General features: G+C 37.9%; 2 non-coding genes across 2 annotated transcripts; one reads left to right on the top strand and one right to left on the bottom strand.

Annotated features, from left to right (window-relative positions):
* Positions 1–8,584: 8,584 nt before the first annotated feature.
* Trnav-aac (transfer RNA valine (anticodon AAC)) lies at positions 8,585–8,657 on the bottom strand. The gene has a single exon. It is a non-coding gene; the product is annotated as a tRNA-Val (tRNA).
* Positions 8,658–8,942: 285 nt separating this feature from the next.
* On the top strand, positions 8,943–9,014 carry Trnah-gug (transfer RNA histidin (anticodon GUG)). The gene has a single exon. It is a non-coding gene; the product is annotated as a tRNA-His (tRNA).
* The last annotated feature ends 12,667 nt before the right edge of the window (positions 9,015–21,681 follow it).

The raw sequence follows: 21,681 nt of genomic DNA, 5'->3' as shown, positions 1-21,681 counted from the left end.
ACAACGGCTCATATAAGAACGAATACCCTATTTACAATTGCATTTTTGCGAAATTTTGGCGATCTTGTAAAATCAACATTGCTACAATCGCCTTTTTCGATGAAAAAAACAACAAAAATCTAGGGTTTTATCGTATTAATTTTGTTTTATTTCATCACATTTTACGTGACTGACATTCTCTAGCGATTATTGCGCTTCTGCGCTTAATATTATGGTGGCCCAACCATGACTACTCAAGTGGCCCAACCTTTACAAATAGCGGTTTTCTAGTATTTCACCTTAGCCTTCCCAAACACCTTACTGGAGGGGATTTTCTATAGCCTTCGTGTGCAGCACAACACACTTTATACATTTTCAAAATTTATCTCGATAATTGCATTTCATGATTAATTCCTTGAGGAAAAGTTCATTGCGCCTGAAAAACTTTTTTTGAAACATTTAGTCACTGAATTCAGTACGGGTGTTTTGAATACACGACTGAAACCCACAATATTGTAAAAAGTTAGCTATCACAGTAAGAAGTTTTACAATGGTTGTATCATAGATATCATGAGTTACTAAAACTGTAAAATCGTGATGGCCCGACCATAACAGTGGCCCGACTATAACGACAGTACCTCATTACATTTTCCTATTTCATTCCACTTTCTATACATTATTTTGATAGATACGCACTTCGTCTCCGACTTTGCTTCATCAGGTTCGAAATAAGTGCTGATTATTAAGCATTCTAAAATATACATACTAGAATACTCGAAATTTTATTTTGGATTTGCATACGTGTAAATATGAATAGTAAAATTTAATTTGGAAAAACTTTTCTTCTTTTCTTTAATTGCAGAAAAATATGTATATTCTTTGATGATTCCCTCAAGGCTTATGAATTTTTACGAACTCCGCTTCAATATTTCTCATGTTTTTTTTAGACCGTCCTAATTCAAGAGGGGGCATTCGACATTTTCCGAAAAGGGACTATAAGATAATAAAATAATAAAATTCGAACTGCGCTACAAAATTCCAAGAACCTAAGGGTTGCTTCATTTAGAATTGGAACAAACTTTTGCTCATATTGTGGCGCTCTTGGTGGACGAATATGGAAGTTCTTGGCGCCCACATGTCGGAAATTTTGTTAGCTTCACCTACGTATTTTTGACATTCCCCAAAACGCCTGTATTTTGTAAACAAACAACATGGAAGCCGAAAAAAGGGAAAACATTGTTAGAAAATCTTAGAAAGTCTGCATCTAGGCTAGTTGAACAGTTGAAATTGCCCAGAAATCCCGAACGGCGTGTTATCAAACGGTATAAGGAAGCATTGATGACGATTCGGGAGCCTCAAGCTAATCATCGGAGTGGAACCGTCGACCGAAAACTGCGTGGTAAGATTTTGAAGACCATCAAGAGGAATCCCAATCTGTCGGACTGTGATTTGGCCAGAAAATTTGGTGTTGCCCATAGTACCGTGAGGAGAATTCGACTCCGGGAAGGAATCAAGTCGTATCGAGCTAGCAAACAGCCAAACCGAACCATAAAATAGAGTACAGTGGCCAAAATCCGTGCTCGAAAGCTATATGACCGGGTGCTAACCAAGTTCGCCGGGTATCTTCTGTTGGACGATGAAACCTATGTCAAGGCTGATTTCGGGCAAATGCCAGGTCAAAAATTTTACTTGGCAACGGCTCAGGGGGATGTTTCAAGTTTGTCTTTGCCGACAAATTTACACGAAAATTCATTATTTGGCAGGGCAGAAAAACAAACGAAACGTGTTCGTTACAAATAAGACAATGACGTCGGAACTGTACCAAAAGCAGTGTCTCCAAAAACGAATTTTGCCGTTCATTCGATCCCACCACCATCCCGTGATGTTTTGGCCAGATTTGGCAAGCTGTCATTACAGCAAAGTCGCTCAAGAATTGTATGCACAGAAAGAGGTCCAGTTTGTTCCGAAAAACCTTAAACCATAAACCTTAGCCCTCAGGTATATAGGCCCTCAGGTATATATAGGTATATAGGTCAATAGGCCACCCTATTGAGAAATACTGGGAAATCATGTAGAGAAGTCTCAAGGCAAAGGGAAAAGTTGTCAAAGACATCAATCAGATGAAGACCTAGTGGAATAAGATAGGCAAAACGATGGACGAAGAAAGTGTCCGCCGCCTAATGAGCCATATTACATAAATAGTTCGAGGATTCCTTCGAAACCGTGAGGAATAATTTTATCCGTATTTTTTCTTAAAAGTATGAAGAAAACGCTATATTTGTGTAAGAAAAGATCTTGAACGTAATTGTTTTTGTTCCAATACTAACTGAAGCAAACTTTAGAACTGTACTACAAAAAGAAAGAGAAAAGCCAGCTGAAGTCCCGTTGTTTGCAAATTCGCACAAAACTGGCGCTCTACAGAACACTAATTCTCCCGGTGACCCTTTACGCACATGAATCATGGACGCTAAAGGAAGCTGATCGACAAATGCTTATGGTTTTGAGCGTATAATTCTGCGATCCACACTTGGTCGCAAAATGGAAGATGGAGTGTAGCGCAGACGCATGAATCACGAGTTGTACCAAGTATACAAATATGCTGTTATAGTGAAGGTAGTAAAATGTGGCAGGCTGCGATGGGCTTTGCACGTGGCCAGAATGCCCGACAAAAGAGTAGCCAAAACTATTTTCAAACTCCAAGCCAGACTCCGCACCCGATGGGTGTGCGCTGTCGAAGACGATGCACGTTCAGCTGATGTTTGCAGGGATTGGAGAACGGCAGCCCAGGACCAACAGTACTGGAGGTCCATAATTCTTTCGGCGCAGGATCGGTAACGGACTGTTGCCACTAAAGTGAAGTTACGTAAGTAAGCAATCTGGTTGTTTAAGTGGAAGCAGTGTAGTGGTTAGTATTCATGTCGAGACATCGGGTTCAATTCCAACCCCGTGGAAGTTAGCAATGACCATACCGTAAAATTAATTTCAATTGTATTTATCGAATGAAAGTTGTAGGACAGTCACACGCATTAAGCTCAATTTACATCAAGGTTGTTTGGTAAAACTCACATTCTCCTAACGCCGCTTTGAACTATAAGTCTCCTTAGCCTTAGACTGTCTGCATTCCCGTCACTATGGTACAATAAGTTTTAATGGGATGTGGTACCGTGACCGCTCCGAATTCTGCCCAGCTCCTAATTCTGCGCATTTTTCTTTATATAAGTATTTTTTAACATTGTGCATAACTATGGTCATTGCGTTATTTTTTTATAAATGTCTGTTGAATATTACGCCATTATTCACAAACGGGCCATAATATTTGAGAGCGAAATAATTTAACGTGAAACTGAAAGTATTTTATATGACAGAAAACATCGTCGTTAGCACCAACGCTAAGATTGTCCTTCTAGAAAATTAACAAATTTATGATCTAAATTCTTTGCAATGATCAAATTACCCAGCATAATTAGAAAGAATAATTAGTTTTAGTCATGTTTCAGACAAAAAGAGTGATTGCATGCATTGCTTTCCTTAGAAAAATGCGATGCAATAATGCGCAGATTTAGGCACAGATTTTTTATTCATGTTCCAAATTCTGCGCAGTAATGTATCCTACGAAGAAATCGCGAAAGAATACGCAACCTCACCCAAATGGCTGAGGTATAGAGGCACGAAAATTCAAGTAGAATCTTTAACTTGCATTGGTTGGAATCCTTGCTGTGTCTCGGGGTCCGAACCTACGAGCGCCAATTCATGAAACCATGTCTTCTTTTTTTCAATGTCCAACCTCAAAGGGCTGTCAGAGAGTGGGGAAGTGGTTTCTACATGAAAACACAATTTTTAGTATTAGTTTACAGTGTAATGTTCAGTATGCAGAAAACCCGAATCAATTCGCCCTTCACGTTATCGAGAATAAAATATTTAAAATGAGGCAATCAAAATGATAACAATATTCGTTTGCCACCCGGACAGCACTAGAAGTCCGGATCATGGATTTATTTATGGTAATGGCTAATGCCGGGTTTTTCTACTGTGCTTTCAGCGTATAAAGACATAAACAGCATGGCAGGAGTATTTATTTTCACTTTTTGGGAGCGCAGAATTAGGAGCAAACATGCGTAGAATTAAGAACATGGGCAAGAAAGTGCGCAGAATTAGGCACCGTGGATAAGTTTACAAAACGAAAAATATACTCAATTGTTGGTCGACTTATAATTCCCATATTTTTTACCAGATATTATAGACCGTAGCACTACACGTTTAGGCTATCCACGTTGTTAGTTTAAATCTAGAATACTTAGAATAGCGGAAGAATCATAAAAATGTCTTAACTGCGCAGAATATGGTACGTTCACGGTACAAGGTGATTCGGTTCATGTCCAAATCATACCATTCCAATACGCTTTTAGAAGAATGGAGCGCGGAGCTAAATCCGGCGTGCTTAGTGTTTTTTATTGTGCTTCTCTTTTACTTTGCTTACCATAGCTGCAGCAACTGCAGCCTGCCAAAGGAGATATTTTGATGCTAATTTCGGCATTTTCTTCCTTTCGCTGGCGCTGTGATTAAGGTTGGCAATATTAGACTAGTAATAAGAGCGAACCTAGATTGCTTCCTTGCGGAACAACTATCAAATTGTGAAGACTACTCTTCATCCCATTGATCTCGACATATTGAGTTCGGCAACGGAGATAACGGTTAAAAAACTGATTGGCGATACCCCGGATTCCATACTGTGCTTGTGCTTATGAAACAGTATTTGGTTATCGATAGTGTCGAATGCTTTTTTGAAATCGAGTTATAAAACTCCCATAAACTTCTCAATATCCCAACCTTTCGCTTCATCCTGCAAGCTGTTCCTGGTTTTCTATCTTCCTGGACTTTCCCTTCTCCCTCAAACGATTTTTATAAATTTAATATAGTGGTTTGCAGTTTGACATTTTCATTAGAGTAAACAATTTGGTTAACAACCGTTCTCGGCCTCCCAGAGGTACGACGCTGCTGGTCTAAAAAACCAGTCGCCATGTATTCGAATCTCAGTTGGGTGAGGCTGTTAAAAGATCACAGTATTAACCCCGCAATTGTCCTGTATTCTATGAGCTAGCTGATGTTTTTAACCTGACGAATAAAAACAGAAGGTCAAGTTTCGAAAACAGGATGTAATGTAGCACCTAGGGTTTGCTTGTGGTTCACTATTCCTTAAAATAAAAGTCCGATTAGAAAGCTGATAAGAAATCAAATCAAATTTTAAAAATAGGCTTATGCTAAGAAAAAGATAAAGGTTGATAACCCGTAAGGTAAAGTAAAAAAGTCTAAAAAAACTAAAGCTAAGCCTAGGTGCTACATTCCGTTATCGAAACTTGACCTTCTGTTTTTATACGACAGATTTTGCGGGCAGCTGTTAGACTACAGGACAATTGCAGGGCCAGTCGCTACGATCCTATTGACTCTAACAGTCTCTCCCAGTCGAGATTCGAACATACGACAAATGGTTTATTAGGCCAGCCAGTAAAAAGGTCTACTTACTTATAATTCACCAGTCTGGTTGATCTATCCAACCAACACCTTGCCTCAAGAGCCACCGGAAGACGCCCTTACGAATGTATCTCTGTTATACCCTTACTGTGATTACACCGAACTCAAACAGGATCATTCTAGATTAGTAAATTAGGTAACAATAGGAAGTAATAATTACTTGCCAACCAGCCATTTGTATCTTACCCCCTCGCGCCGACATTGTTGCGATGATAACTTCGCTCCTTTGTCGCCGAGGATTCGAACAAAACTCAATGTAACGTGGTGGAAGCTTCCCCGCTTATGCCGGCTTGGCTGGCGGCAATCAAACGGTGTTTTCTCATCCATATCAACTTGTTTTAGTTCCACAAATTGTTTATCTACCAGTTTATGTCGCACACAGTCTGCTATCGCACGACACCTCGGGCAAAATGGTTGTCACCTTCTGCCCGGCTCCCGCTGGGTTTCCGCTTGTTCTTGTAGCCAATCTTGGATGTATCTTTCCTCTTTGTTTGTTTGCGTGCGGTTGTGGCTTACAGAACCTGTCCCCGGTACCGGATACTGACTGGGCCAGCTATTTTTTCTTCCTGGAACTTTGTACATTTTAATCTCCCTCAGGTATAGTTATCCAATTGTGCACTGTTTTAAGTTGGTTCTACTCTGTGGAAACTGGCTTGGAAACTTATTTTATTTCCCACAAACCAGGCAGCTCGCACAGTTCACAGTTGGGCCTATCCATTTATATACTACTGGTAGATATATATTGACTGAAAGCCATTCTAGCTGGGGTACTTTCGTTTCTCTTTAGTAGTCCAACCGAGTAGACACACACAAAGTGGCTGGCAAGCTCAAATTGATATAGCTGCTCTGATAACTTTGCAACATCTGCCTGGCAGCTATCACTTTGTGCATTGGTCCATCAATTTTATTTCAATATTGTTGTCGACAGAGCAACACTGTCCGCGCCCTGCAATTTTGTCGTGGGTTTCAGCACAGAATTTCGCCAAGGGAAAAATATGATTCTGTTGCAATTCGTTTCCTGACAAAGACATTGTCGTTGTAAAGGTTGAAGAGAGAAAAATTATTTCGAATTATTTCGCTAATGCAATCACGTTAGTGAAGTATTATGATTATACCGCATCCGCATCCGTAATTTATCCTAACTAAAATCAATATTTAATTTAACGTTCCAAACATCAAATTGAAGTTTAACAAACCAAAACAAAAATTGTTGAAGCTGTAAAAAAATGACTGAAATTTTTAGAGCGTCTTAGTAGAATACGAAATCTGGAATTAAATAAAAAGAATATTGAATTCCATATAAAATAAAATATTAAATAGATTCGAAAACATTTGCGAATGTTACGCCACCAATAAAAGAAAATATGGTGAAAAAATCAACCGAGCGTTTTTGCTCAAAAATTGCTATTTGCTCGAATTGCTACATGTCACCAAAATGAGATCAACGCAAGCAATTAAATCTTGCTACGGGTGGTGGAACAAAAAAACTTTTTTTCTCTTTGTTTGATCTCAATGTCGTTCGGCTCACGTTTTCCGCCGCTAACCGAAATCGCTCATAAAATTAGCATCCTTTTCTGTCTGTTTGTCTGTCTGTCTAGAATTATGATGGTTTTCGGTACCAATGAAGTGCGATGCAAAATTTACATTAAACACTTCACTTCAAGAAAAGCAGAACCCCGATGATGATTGTCTCGCAGAATAAACATGACGGAAATTTACGGGGGTCCTCCGGTGTTAGGAAACACCACCCACAAGGGTGCGTACGAAAAATATTCCCGTCTCTGGTTGAAACAAGAGTGTCGAAATCGGGGTGACTCTTTGGAATCATTTATTACTCGATATCTGCATGAAATGTACACTCATTCCGCATTTCCAGCCAAGTCAATACTTGATTTGTTGCTGACTGGTGGGAACATTACCATGCCGAACACGTTCGCTCGGTTGAGCCTTAATGATCATCCCTATTCAATTCAATCATCTCTGTATCTTCTCGACCTAGTTTTAGGCGGTGGAAATGGCATTCGCAAATAATTGTAGGTGCACACAAAGACAGCCTAGGCCGGTTTGGCACACATATGAGACAACAAAAGTAGAAGACAGGGAACGATTTAATAACATTGCAACAATTATGGTTGATTACCTGTGTGCCGCATTTAGCTGTCATGTTGCAGATGATGCACTTAGGGAAGTTCTTAATTTGGACGCCATCATCATCTAAATTGAGGACACTGAACCTTGCCGGCGTGTAACGATTTACTTGCTGCAGGACGTTTGTATGGTCAATAACGTCAACGACAGCTAATTAAAATGTATTGTGATACGCTCAGACAGGGTGGTTAATGATGGTGTACACGGAAGGGTGGAGATGAGTTATATTTCGCCACGTTGGGCTGTGGTGAGGTTGTTATGAGTTTTTCTGCGGTCTTGGGATGCAGCACGTTATACTAGTAATAAGCATAATGATAGCATAGGAACGATTTTGATTTTTATTTCTGAAATTTGTGTACGGTATAATTCTGAGTTATGATGTCATCGTAAATGTTAATGGACCGTTGTACTTAATTAGATGGATAAATTTACCATACGATAAATTACGATACGCGTTTAGCACATTAGGTAAATGATGCAGTGCTGGATGCATTGTTGCACGGTAGTTGCGGTAGTTGAATAGGAAATAAAAGGTTGTTTTCGTTTGCAATTTTAATTGCCATTGTTTGAGATTGACGAAAAAAAGTTCAACCACTCTGCCCCCTACACGTCCTGTCTTCCCTGAGATTTCCTCGTGGTAAATCTTTGGAACAGAATAGGCAACTTAACCGATTTTCATCATCCTATTATCAAAATTGTACATGATTTTCTTTTCGATCGGTAACTAAACGAATTTGGTTACAACTTTTTTTCCGGATTTACCCGCGATTTAAAACCCAACGCCTGTTCAGAAAGCAACTGGATAGAGGATAGTGCTTTCCAAACGAAACTAATGGCACCAATAGGATGAAATCGATTTAATTATTTTCAACCAATTTCATTTACCTACCTTTATGAGTTACAATTTGGAGCAAAACAGTAGCAAAAATATTTCCGCCCGGGATCGAACCGGGGGCCTTCCGCGTGTTAGGCGGATGTGATAACCACTACACCACGGAAACGACTGTGCTGGTAAATGGAGTGACTCCCCGATCGGTTGGTCTCTACTGGAACCATACCGCAAACCTTCCCCGAAAAAAACCTGCAGCAATTAATTGTTCATTAACTTCTTCATTAACATCCATGAGTTCAGCCTTTCGTGCGGCTTTCTGCTACCTATTTTTCGATGCAAGTATGAAAGTTCCGCTTGACTGGTAGTGGTTTTTTCCAGGTTCAATCATGTTTCCACGAGTTGTTTTAAGCAGTTACCATAAAGCTGTGTGGTATTCATCAACACACCCCCGGTAGCCGTGATCGTCTAGTGGTTAGGACCCTACGTTGTGGCCGTAGTAACCCAGGTTCGAATCCTGGTCACGGCAATGCAAAAGCATTGTCACGGAGGGGAAACTTTTTTTCGTATTTTAGTTTAAATTTATGTTTACATTCAAAGTAGAACGATGTGATATTTCCTATAATTGCGTACTTTAACAGCTTTTCTTCTTTTATTTTTCGAGTGTCAATACTCATTCTAACGGACGAATTAAGACTTCAAAGGTAGATTTTGGCTCTAAAATTTATTATTTGATCTTGATACATTTGATGAAAGGAACATTTACATTTGTTATCGTGTGCTACGTGTTCAGTGACTCAAATTTTATTCTAATATTACTTCGATCATACAGTAGCCAACGGTTGCATTCCGATTCATTTACAAATTTTATTAAAGTAGGAAAAACATAGGAAAAAAATATAATGGGAGAACCGGAAAGTCAGAAAACAGAGAAAAGAGGATAGTCAGAAAACAGAGAAAACAGGAAAGTCAGAAAATAGAGAAAACTGAGAAAACAGGAGTCCGGAAACATAGAAAATAGGTAGATGAGAAAACAGAGAAGTCAGAAAATAGAAAAGTCAAAAAACAGAAAAGTCAGAAAACAGAAAAAACAGTAAAGTCAGAAAACAGAGAAAACAGAAACAGAAACAAAACAGAGAAAACTGAGAAAACAGGTAAGTCAGAAAATAGAGAAAACTGAGAAAACAGGAGTCCGGAAACATAGAAAATAGGTAGATGAGAAAACAGAGAAGTCAGAAAATAGAAAAGTCAAAAAACAGAAAAGTCAGAAAACAGAAAAAACAGTAAAGTCAGAAAATTTCGAAAGCTGGAAGGTCAGATAGCAGAGAAAACTGAGAAAACAGGAAGGTCAGTAAACAGTGAAAACAGAGAAAACAAGGAAGTCAGAAAACAAAGAAAACTGAAAAACACTAATGTCAGAAAACCGAGAAAACTGAAAAAGCAGGAAACAACGAAAGCTGAGAAAACAAGAAAGTCAGAAAACAGAGAAAACAGGAAAGTCAGAAAACTGAGAAAACAGAAACGTCAGAAAACTGAGAAAGCAGGAATATTAGAAAACAGAAAATACAGAAAAGTCAGAAAACAGAGAAAACTGAGAAAACAGGAAAGTCAAAAAACTGAGAAAACAGAAAAGTCAGAAAACAGAAAAAACAGGTAAATTGGAACACAGGGAAGTAAGAATACAGAAAAGTAAAAAAAACAGAGAAAACAGGATAGAATAGAAAAAACTGAGAAAACATAAAAGTTACAAAACAGAAGAAACAGGAAAGTCAGAAAACAGAGAATACTGAGAAAACAGAAAAGTCAGAAAACAGAGCAAAACAGGAAAGGCAGAAAATATAGGAAACAAAAAAGTAAGAAAACAGGGAATTCAGTAAGCAGAGAGAGCAGCAAAGTCAGAAAACATAAAAATCGGGGTAGTCAGAAAACAGAGAAAACTGAGAAAACAGAAACGTCAGATAACAGTGAAAACTGAGAAAACAGGAAAGTCAGAAAAAGAAAAAACTGAGAAAACAGGAATGTTAGATATCAGAGAAAACAGGAAAGTCAGAAAACAGAGAATAATGACAAAACAGGAAAGTAAGAAAACAAAAAAAAACAAGGAAGTCAAAAAACAGAAAAAATGAGACAGTCAGAAAACATAGAAAACAGGAAACAGAGAAAACACGAAAATCAGAAAACAGAGAAAACAGGAAAGTAAGAACACTGGGAATTCAGAGAACAGAGAAAACAGGGAAGCTAGAAAACAGAGAATACTAAGAAAACAGGAAAGTCAGAAAACAGAGAAAAACAGGAAAGGCAGAAAATAGGAAACAGAAAAGTAATAAAACAGGGAATTCAAAAAACAGAGAAAGCAGAAAAGCCAGGAAACATAAAAATCAGGGTAGTCAGAAAACTGAGAAAGCAGGAATGTTAGAAAACGTAAAAACAAGGAAGTCAAAAAACAGAGAAAACTGAATAAACAGGAAAGTGAAAATCTGATGAAACAGGTCAGTCAGAAAACATAGAAAATAGGTAAATGAGAAAACAGAAAATACAGGTAAATCAGAATACAGGGAAGTTAGAAACCAGAAAAGTCAGAAAACAGGATAGAACAGAAAAAACTGAGAAAACAGAAAAGTCAGAAAACAGGAAAGTCAGAAAGCAGAAAAACAGGAAAATCAGAGCACAGAAAAAACTGAGAAAACAGGAAAGGCAGAAAATATAGGAAACAGAAATGTAAGAAAACAAGGAATTCAGAAAACAAAGAAAACAGGAAAGGCAGAAAACAGGAAACAGAAAAGTAAGATAACTGTGAATTCAGAAAACAGAGAAAACTGAAAAAACAGAAACGGCAGGTAACAGTGAAAACTGAGAAAACAGGAAAGTCAGAAAACAGAGAAAACTGATAAAACAGGAGTCCGAAAACATAGAAAATAGGTAGATCAGAAAACAGAGAAGTCAGAAAATAGAAAAGTCAGAAAACAGAAAAGTCAGAAAATGGAAAAACAGCAAAGTCAGGAAACAGGAATGTCAGATAACCGAGAAAACTGAGCAAACAGGAATGTCAGAAAACCGAGAAAGCAGGAAGGTCAGAAACAGAGAAAACTGAAAAAACAGAAAAGAACAAAAACTGAGAAAACAGGAAAGTCAGAAAACAGTGGAAACAGAAAACTAAGTAAACAGGGAATTCAGAAAACAGAGAAAACAGGAAAGTCAGACAACAGAGAAAACAGAAACGTCAGAAATCTGATATAGCAGGAATGTTAGAAAACAGAAAAAAACAGGGAAGTCAGAAAGCAGAGAAAACTGAGTAAACAGGATAGTCAGAAAACAAATAAAACAAGTAAATCAGAAAACAGGAATGTCGGAAAACAGAAAAACAGGTAAATCAGAACACAGGGAAGTTAGAAACCAGAAAAGTCAAAAAACAGAGAAAACAGAATAGAACATTAAAACTGTGAAAACAGAAAAGTCAGAAAACAGAGAAAACAGGCAAGTCAAAACACAGAAAAAACTGAGAAAACAGGAATGTCAACAAACAGAGAAAGCAGGAAAGGCAGATATAGGCAGAATATAGGACACAGAAAAGTGAGAAAACAGAGCAAGCAGGAAAGTCAGAAAACATGAAAATCAGGGTAGTCAGAAAACAGAGAAAACTGAGAAAACAGGAACGTCAGATAACAGTGAAAACTGAGAAACCCGAAAAGTCAGAAAACAGAGAAAACAGGAAAGTCAGAACACAGAGAAAACTGAGAAAACAGGAAAGTTAGAAACCAGAGAAAAACAGGAAACAGAAAAGTAAGCAAACAGGGAATTTAGAAAACATAAAAAGCAGGAAAGTCAGAAAACATAAAAAACAGGGTAGTTAAAAAACAGAAAAGTTAGAAAACTTAAGAAACAGGAAAGTCAGAAAACAGAGAAAACAGGGAAGTCAGAAAACAGAGAAAACAAGATAGTCAGAAAACAGAGAAAACTGAGAAAACAGGAAAGTCAGAAAGCAGAGCAAACTGAAAAAACAGGAAATTCAGAAAACAGAGAAAACAGGGAACTTAAATGTCAATTTTCGAACTCGAAGTTTGAAATCAGACACTGATGAAGCCTTCAGGTCGTAGGCGAAATACGTATCTTTTACGAATAAATTAAAATAGTAGAATTTAATTTGAAAAAGGTTTTCTTTTAGGCCATTACAAATATTTGGAAATTCCATTGTTCGAATTTCCATTTCTGTTTCGTGCTAGAAGCGTTAATTGAACTCGGAGACTCATTTTTCGAGTTCTTCAGACTGTAGAGCCCACAGACAAATGATTTTATAAAAAGAAATTTGACTCATATCCTACAAATTATTTTTTGCCCCCGATTTTTCAAGCCAATTTCCAAAGGGGGGGGGGGTGACAAAAACTTTAAATATGATTTGCAATGGCCTTATTTAATTTTAGACACAAATATTGATACAACTTCTACTATTTTCGCTACTTACGAAACCAAGTTTATAACGAAACTCAGAGACGATTTTGTTAGAGAAACAATTATTATTCAAAACTAGTTCTGTTTTTAATTTGTTCTTTTGTTCTGATTCGGATTTACAGTACATTTAAGGCCCATCCACAACCCAAGCAGGAGCGAAGAGCAAAATAATATCAAAATATGTTATGGAAATCGAATAACTCGTATCAAAATTTGGTCTTGTTTTGACTGACATAGTTGGTAAAATAACAAAAAATAACATCAAAATGTTGCTCCTTTAAGGCCAAAAGAATAACTACTTATTTTATTTGAATAACAAAGCAATAACATAACTGTATTCAGAGTTTGGAATAACATATTTTAAGGTATTATTAAGGTATTGAATAACAAATGCAGTAGCATATGACATATTAAAAAATCATTTCATAAAATATTTGTAATTTAAAATCTCTAATCAATAAAAAAAAATTTTATGAGATATATCAAATGTCGTTTTAATGTCATAATAAGATATGATAACAATATCAGTTATTAAACTCATCTTACAACCAATGTTTTAAATATCTACTCAATAACAAAATGTGTTATCAATGTATCTCTATTCAATACAAAAATATAGCATTATACTTCAGTTTGATATTGTTTTAATATTATTTTGCTCTTCGCTCCCTGCTCGGGAATTCATACGGATTTTACTACGTTGCAGCAATTCGACAGTTTTTCCATGGGTTTTCCGTCAAATTTCCGCAACGTAGTAAAATCCGTATACATTGTGTCTGGGCCTTTAGCCGCCACATGTAGATTACCTATCGATAGCAATTTCGACGATAGTGTACTTATTTTAGTATTGCTCTTTGAAATAAAAATAGCGCACAGGAAGCAAAATACAAACAAATTACTAAAAAACTTCTGCACTGTATCACTGTTGTCACGACCGAATAATATTGAAAAAAGCGCAAACATATTTATACTATTCTTTATTTATATTCGTTTTCCTTAATCCTTTGCAATATTCTTGGGATATGGCGGTTCGGTTTGGAGTAAGAATACTAGATGTGGTCCTCGTAACGTGTCGTTCTCGACTATATTGTACTGAAATATTTCTTCCTATGCTATGTGTCGTACGTTTTACGCTATGCGCTGTGTCAGCGTATAATTGTCACCGTTCGACGCGGTACAGTCCGTTTACGCTTATACAGCATAACCGATCCGCGTCGCGCTGAACCATTTCAATCATGAGCGTCCACCACACGCCCTATTTACATTTTTTAAAAATTGTTATCTATAGTTAAGAATTTTTAAACTAAACAAGGAAATATGAACTAGGATTTATATAATGCGTATTATTCCCATGTAATTTGAAAGAACTCATTATGAAACAATCGTCCACCACACGTCCTATTGTTTCAAATTATATGTATTATTATTTTCATTCCTTATAACTTTTTATTCTATTTTTATGTATTATATCCTCTTTACCATTGATCTCTACCCTTATATTTGAGTCTATGTCCTCTACTACTCTGTATGGACCTATAAATTTATTGTCCAATTTTTTACCTATTTCATTTTTAATTAGGACTAAGTCATCTTTGTTATAACATTTTGGTACAATGTTTAAGTTATTTTTCATTGTTCTTTTCATCTTGCTAGAAAGAAGGTTTTCTCTTATTTCTTGATGGCATACTTGTAACTTTAACGTCAATTGCTTGCTATAGTTGTCTATGTCATAAATAGGCACTGGATTATCATTTGTTAAATTTGAAGGCATGTTACTATTTTTTCCGAATACTAAATAAAAAGGTGTGTATCCAGTGTTAGTGTGAACGGTATTGTTATATGCGAATGTGTAAAATGGTATCCAATGTACCCAAGAAAATAATTTTTCGTTACAATAGATGCGTAAAAAGTTCCCTAAACATTTGTGTGTGTTCTCCAAAGAACCTATAGTTTCATGATGGTAAGCTGTAGAATTTAGTTTTTGAATATTCAATAATTTGGCAATGGATGTAAACAAACTCGACATAAACTCTGTTCCTCTATCCGACGCAATTCGTTGTGGAACACCATATTTTAAAATAACATGCTCCACGAATGCTTTAGCTACTGTCTCTGTTGACTTGTTAGGTATCGGTGTTGCGGTTATAAATTTTGTTAACTCGCATTGCGTTGTTAGTATATATTCGTATCCATTGGTAGGTATCAAAGGACCAACCAAATCTACGTAGATTTTTTCAAATGCTGTGCTTGCTGTTGTCGTAATGATCATTGGAGTTTTTCCGCATCTCCCAACTTTTGATATCTGGCATTGCTTGCATTTTTTAATGAAATTCTCTACATCGCATTTCATGTTTTTCCAAAAATATCTTTTGCTTATAGTTGCAAGTGTGCGTCTAATACCCGCATGTCCCGCTGTCGGTAATATATGGTAGTCGTTTAGTATTAAAAGCTTTGACCTTTCGTCTGTTACTTCTTCTATTTGCTCTCCGATTTTTATTAAAATTGGTAATGTTTTTACTGATGATGGTCGACCATATATCTGTAGTTCTTCATATTTTTTAATGACGTCATATGTCTCCTTATTATTTTTGATGATTATATATTTTATATTATTAATTTTTGAATATTCCGCCACCTTCGACAACATTGCCCGTAGGTCAATTTGTGTCCTTTTGAGGGGAATTTCAATTACATCTGTGGAGATTTGCATGCTTTTTATGTTATCTTTCATTACCATTTTAACGTATTTGTCTTGTTTAGACGAAGGTTGATCAGTCCTATCGTCATTCGCTTTTTCGCCTTTAAGTTTCGAAGCTCTGGTAACGACTAGAACAGTTTTCCCATGAAGTGTTTTCAGGTCTTGAATCGAAATGCGTGACAACGCGTCCGCTATCACATTCTCGCTTCCTTTCCTGAAAGTTACTTCAAAATCATATTCTTCTAAAGCTAACCTGAATTTTGTTAATCTGCTGGAGGGGTCAGCTAAAGTAAAAAGGTAAACTAATGGTCTATGGTCACTGTAGACTTCAAATCTTCTTCCATACAGGTATGGTCGAAAATGCTTGATAGCCCACACCATAGCCAATAACTCCTTTTCTATCGTACTGTAATTTGATTCGGCTTTATTCAGAGTCTTGCTGGCATATGCAACCGGTTTGCCGTTGCTATTAGATAGCACAGCACCAATCGCATATCCAGACGCATCCGTATGTAAGTTGAATTTGTTGGTCTCCGTTAGATCCGGGTAATCCAGTACTGGTGGATTTATAAAACATTGTTTTAAATTCTCGAATGAGTTGTGGCATTCGCTACTCCATTCAAACTTTACACCCTTTCTGGTCAACTTGTTTAACGGTGTGCAAAGCCTAGCAAAGTCTTTTATGTGCTTCCGATAGTAATTTGCGAAAGCAACGAATCGCTTGACTTCATCCGCAGTGGAAGGGATCGGCCATTTTTTCACTGCTTCGATTTTAGCAGGATCAGGCCTGATGCCTTCAGCAGATATGTAATGTCCCAGGTATACTAAATTTTCTTGCAAAAAATTGCAATTTTCGGGGTTTAGTTTTAAATTTACCTCTCGCAATCTTCGGAAAACGTTCGAGAGATTTTTGTTATGCTCTTCTAGATTTCTACCAAATATGATGAGATCATCCAAATATACTAAACACTTCTCTCCATTAAGACCTGCCATCGCTATGGTCATTAGTCTTGAAAATGATGCTGGGCTTATTTTTAGTCCCATTGGAAGCCTTGTCATCTGATATTGTCCAGACGACGTCGAGAAAGCTGTTAGTGGCCTATCCTCTTGCTTCAAATTGCATTGGTAGTACCCTTGGGATAAGTCTAAATGCGAAAAGTACTTCGCTCCTGCCAATGAGTCTATGACCTCTTCTATATTTGGGAGTGGAAATGTATCGTTCTCAAGAACATTGTTAAGTTTCCGATAATCAACAACCAACCTCCATTTCTTTTTGTCATTCGCCGACTTTTTTGGCACTAGTAAAATTGGGCTATTCCATTCGGAACTAGTCTTTTCAATGACTCCATCTGACATCATCCTATCAATCTGGTCATTTATTTCCCTTTTTTGCGCCAGGGGAAGGCGATATTGTTTAGAAAATATTGGAGTTGTGCCATCCTTTATTTTAATACTGGATGTGTACTTATCCGTTACTGTTAATTTATCGTCTTTCAAGCAAAACACATCAGCGTATTTTAAGCATAGCCTCTGCATCTCTGCCTGATCTTGTTTTGTCAAATGTTTCAAGTTCAACTCATTTAAAAGTTTACTTGCTCTATTAGTATCGTATTTTGGCAGTTTAATTTTTCCTACCACATTGTAATCCCTTAGATCCTTTGTTTCAATATTTTTTGTTTCAATGCAAATTTCCTTATTTGCTATATTAATAATTCTTACGGGTAATTTCCCTTCTTTTGGAACTGATATTGAATTTGCTATGAAAACATGTGGCATTATTTCTTGTTGTAGTACCACACAAGTACCCGTCACACCGGTATCAACGTACCTTACCACCTCAGTACGAGCCGGTATAATGTAGCATGTTTCAGTTTTTGGTTGTTGCAATCTCATCTCCATACCCACAAAATCAACAATGGCTCCAAATTCTCTCAAAAAATCTGTGCCAATCAAGCCGTTAACTGCATCCGGCAAGCTCTCTATAATATTAAATTTAATGGGATATTCCACAGACTTGTACCCCACAAAAGTGTCAACGGATCCCAGAGTACGGGTTACTCCGTTTACACCACTGATTTCTAATGTGTGTGAATTATTGATATTGATAAATTCGGGAAGACATCTTTTGTCCAGAATACAACAAGATGCTCCACTGTCAATTATGAGTTCTATTACTCTGCCAAATAATTTAAATTTTGCTCTGAGAGCCTTCTTCGCACTAAAATTAACGAAAAAGATCGATTAAATGTGCCTCTTCTACAGGTTGTTGTTGTTGCTGTTGTTGTGTTTGTTGTTGCTGTTGTTGTCGTTGCTGAGGTTCGGCCATATGTGCCACATGTCCGTTGTTCCTCCCGCGACTGTTATTTCCTCGGTAGGTTTGGTTGGTTTGGTGGTTATTGTTATAACCATAGTTGTTATTGTGTTGTGTACCCCTACCACGGTACCTAGTGTTTCCTCGGTAACCACCACGACCTCTAGAGCTTCCTCGGCTTCTCCAATTATTTCGATCGTTGCCCCTATAGGGCGTTCTTCCTGATGTGCACCATAGTGCCATCATATTTTCTAAACTATTTTCAGTTTTTGGAGTACTTTGGCACTCCAACGCATCCGATATCGCTTTATTTAGCGATGTCGGATTCCGTGCTTTTACGAAAAATTGTGTTGAGGGATCTTTCAATCCCTCGACAAATGCCTGAACCGCTACAGGTTCGACAATATTTAGGGCTGCCGCCTCACTTGGGAAAGTTCCCATTGAAACGTGTGCGGCTGCCAATTTAGCGGACAGGTTTTCTATGTCCGCGCCGAACTCTGCGATTTGTTTAGAATGTTGTTTTTTCAATGCCATCTCCTTTTCCACCGCTCTCGGTGTAATTTTCACCGAAAATTTTCTTTTCAGTGCATCAAACGCCTCGGCGGTTGTTCGGGCATTATCGATTGCCCCGTGGGCTGCGCCTACTAGTCTTGTTTTTAAAAATTTCAGGACGTCTGCTGGTGGAACTCCGTTGGAGTATTCCTCCAGCAATTCGACGGTTTCAATAAATATGGACAGTTTCGATGGTTCGCCATTATATCTGTCGACTACCTTCATGGCCAAGCTAAGGTCTAGTTTGGTCGCCATTTCGTAGCGTTCTTCTTCTTCGAAGTCTGAAAATTCTTCTTGAAGAACTTCCTCGTCGTCGTTTGATTCCTCTGAGTCTTCTTCGTTATCTTGTATTTTCGAATTTTCACCCTCACCCCCTTTAGTGCCTTCAGGGGCTAAGGTGTCGTCTAGGTTAGCAGGTACTGAGCCAAGCAGCTTATAGCACTGCCTAGCAACAGACTTCAGTTGTAGATATCTTCTTTTAAATTGGGCTTTAGTCTCTATTGCTTTACATTTGTTTACGGCCCTTTTTAGCTCTTCTAATATGGTTTGGATTTCCTTTATTTTCCTTACCTTAGTGCCTGGTTTATAATTGGCATGTTTTTTTTTTATTAGCATGTAATTTCCCTAACGCATCTCCTGCTTTGAAAAATTCTTCCATTCCAGTGATAGTGCCTAAAACAAAATTTTTTTTTTTTTTTTTTTGTAAAGTAATTTATATTCTTCTTTTTTTACTAATGGATACTTCCCAATTATTTCTCTGGTTATATTTAAGATGTTCTATGGTCATCACATTTGACATTTTTTCCCCGCAGCAGCCGAAATTTCCCATATCTCGCTAGTGTGAAATTTTCCATCCATCCGAAGCTGGAATCATCGAACGAAATTTTCTCTCGCAGTCATCGTCTGGTTGATTGAAATCATTTCCAGTTGTACAACTGAATCAGCACTTTTATCCGTAGAATGTATGTCGATGTACGAATGCAACGTGGAAGCTACTTGGGACAGCACTACACTTTTTTTTTTTTTTATACGTTTGTTTTTTAAAGCAATTGTTTATTGTTTTAATTGTTTTTATTTTGAATAACAACATTTGGTAGTTTCTTACACGTTTGGCAAATTTGCCATACTAATAGCTCTTTGGGCGACACTTTCTGTCTGTTGGCGGTGCAGTTTTGCTACTATCCGCACTACAATGTATCCTACAGCCAACGCTGCTATCACGCACAGTGCAATTGTTTGCGCGGTATGGTTCTTTTCAATGACGCTATTTGATGCGGCCGGTGCGATGATTTCATCCGCACTAAACCATCCCATTGTAATTTTTTTTTTTTCACTCTACGATTCACGTATTACGTGGTCTCTTCCAGAACACTGTTCGAAGCGTGCTTTTTCGCTTTGCAACCAACAAGGACGTTTTTCATTGCACAATTTCTGAAACTATAACTTCCGGAACAAAACTCGACCACTTTTTTTTTTTTTTTTTTTTTTTTTACTTGGGCATCTCCAACGCGTGAATCAGAAAATTTAACCGTATCGAAACTCGCTTTCACTGCATACTGGCGAGGATCGCCATGCAATATTCAGAAGATTCCAGGTTCGACTCCTGGCAGGATCGCCATGCAATATTCTTGGGATATGGCGGTTCGGTTTGGAGTAAGAATACTAGATGTGGTCCTCGTAACGTGTCGTTCTCGACTATATTGTACTGAAATATTTCTTCCTATGCTATGTGTCGTACGTTTTACGCTATGCGCTGTGTCAGCGTATAATTGTCACCGTTCGACGCGGTACAGTCCGTTTACGCTTATACAGCATAACCGATCCGCGTCGCGCTGAACCATTTCAATCATGAGCGTCCACCACACCTTACACCCCAGTACGTTCCAGCCAACCAAACCAGAAGTTTTCCCATCCCGCTCGACACAACAGCTTGTTTCTGTGCACATCCGCTGCGCCTGGCCAGGGAGACGCCGCCGCCCGTCACGCTTAGCGCCTGTGTCATATATATATGTAACATCCCCCCAGTCTGCTGTAGGTATTGTGAAGAATCGTTGAAATATATGATATGTATCCGCTTTCCGCACATTTACGGATGTATCTTCCATATTGTCGGAGGTAGGTAGGAGGAACCCATCCGTGATCGGTGCGCACTGCTGTGTCCAATTTATGCTTTATTTATTCAAATTTAGTCAATTTGTGCTGGAAACTTTGGAAGCGATGTGCATTTTCCTGGCGGTCGTGATGTGACAACAGAAGAAGCTCTCTGCCTCTGGCTTCACGAAGCACATTCCGGGAAAGTTAATCTGTCTGAGGGGTGTATCATTTATCAGCAGCTCTGTGCGTAAACAGTCCATTATTGGGTGGGCGTTTGCGGGGCTGGGGGATGAAGAAAAAGATAACCTTCTTACCCTTCCGATGGTCCGATGCTTATCGAAGGGTCAAGAATGATTTATCTGTCGATGATGCGTGTTGCGTAATTCATTTGGAGTTATAAACGAGCGGCGTGTGTTCGGAAACTTTCTGACAAGCAGGATTGGTTAAAGTACACTTTCAATGTTCCCGGGAATCAATAACCGACTCTAATCAGCCTCTTTTGACGATGTAATATATCATCTGTCACAGGGAAAGTTTAGCGTCTAATGGTTGTAACAAACCTCAATTGTCAATTATTATACCTAGAAGATTTCCAGTTCCGTAGGTTCTTGCAGACTTGCATATCGAAATTCAACTCTTCGACGACAGTTGCCGGGTAACGTATATCAACAACGAGCTGGCAAACAATCAACACAAATTGGATTGATACGTGCAATCCCGGTTATTGTGCACGTACAGGTAGGTACGGTATTGAAAATTTGGCTCGTTTACTGGAAAGATTGGCGTGGAAATAGAATACTGTTTGTATATTGATTGCCATTTTCGATTGTATTGACTTTCCCGAATTTATATCGTTAGAATGAACTATTTATGTTATTCTTACAATGTAAATTTTTGTACTGTACTTATGAAGCAATTGATTGTCTTTCTAGACATTCTGGACTACATTTTGTATCAGATTTTGGACCAGATTTTAAATCAAATCAAGCTCCAGATCTTGGAGCCGGACCAAAAGGTAAACCAGATTTTGGGCCACATTTTTCATCAGATTTAAAACAGGTTTTCATCAGGTTTAAAACCACCAAAAATCCAATC

This window comes from Sabethes cyaneus, chromosome 3 (genome assembly GCF_943734655.1).
Source record: "Sabethes cyaneus chromosome 3, idSabCyanKW18_F2, whole genome shotgun sequence".
Taxonomy (NCBI): domain Eukaryota; kingdom Metazoa; phylum Arthropoda; class Insecta; order Diptera; family Culicidae; genus Sabethes; species Sabethes cyaneus.
Note: the sequence above shows the minus strand (reverse complement) of the source record. Positions and strands in the feature narration are given on the sequence as shown.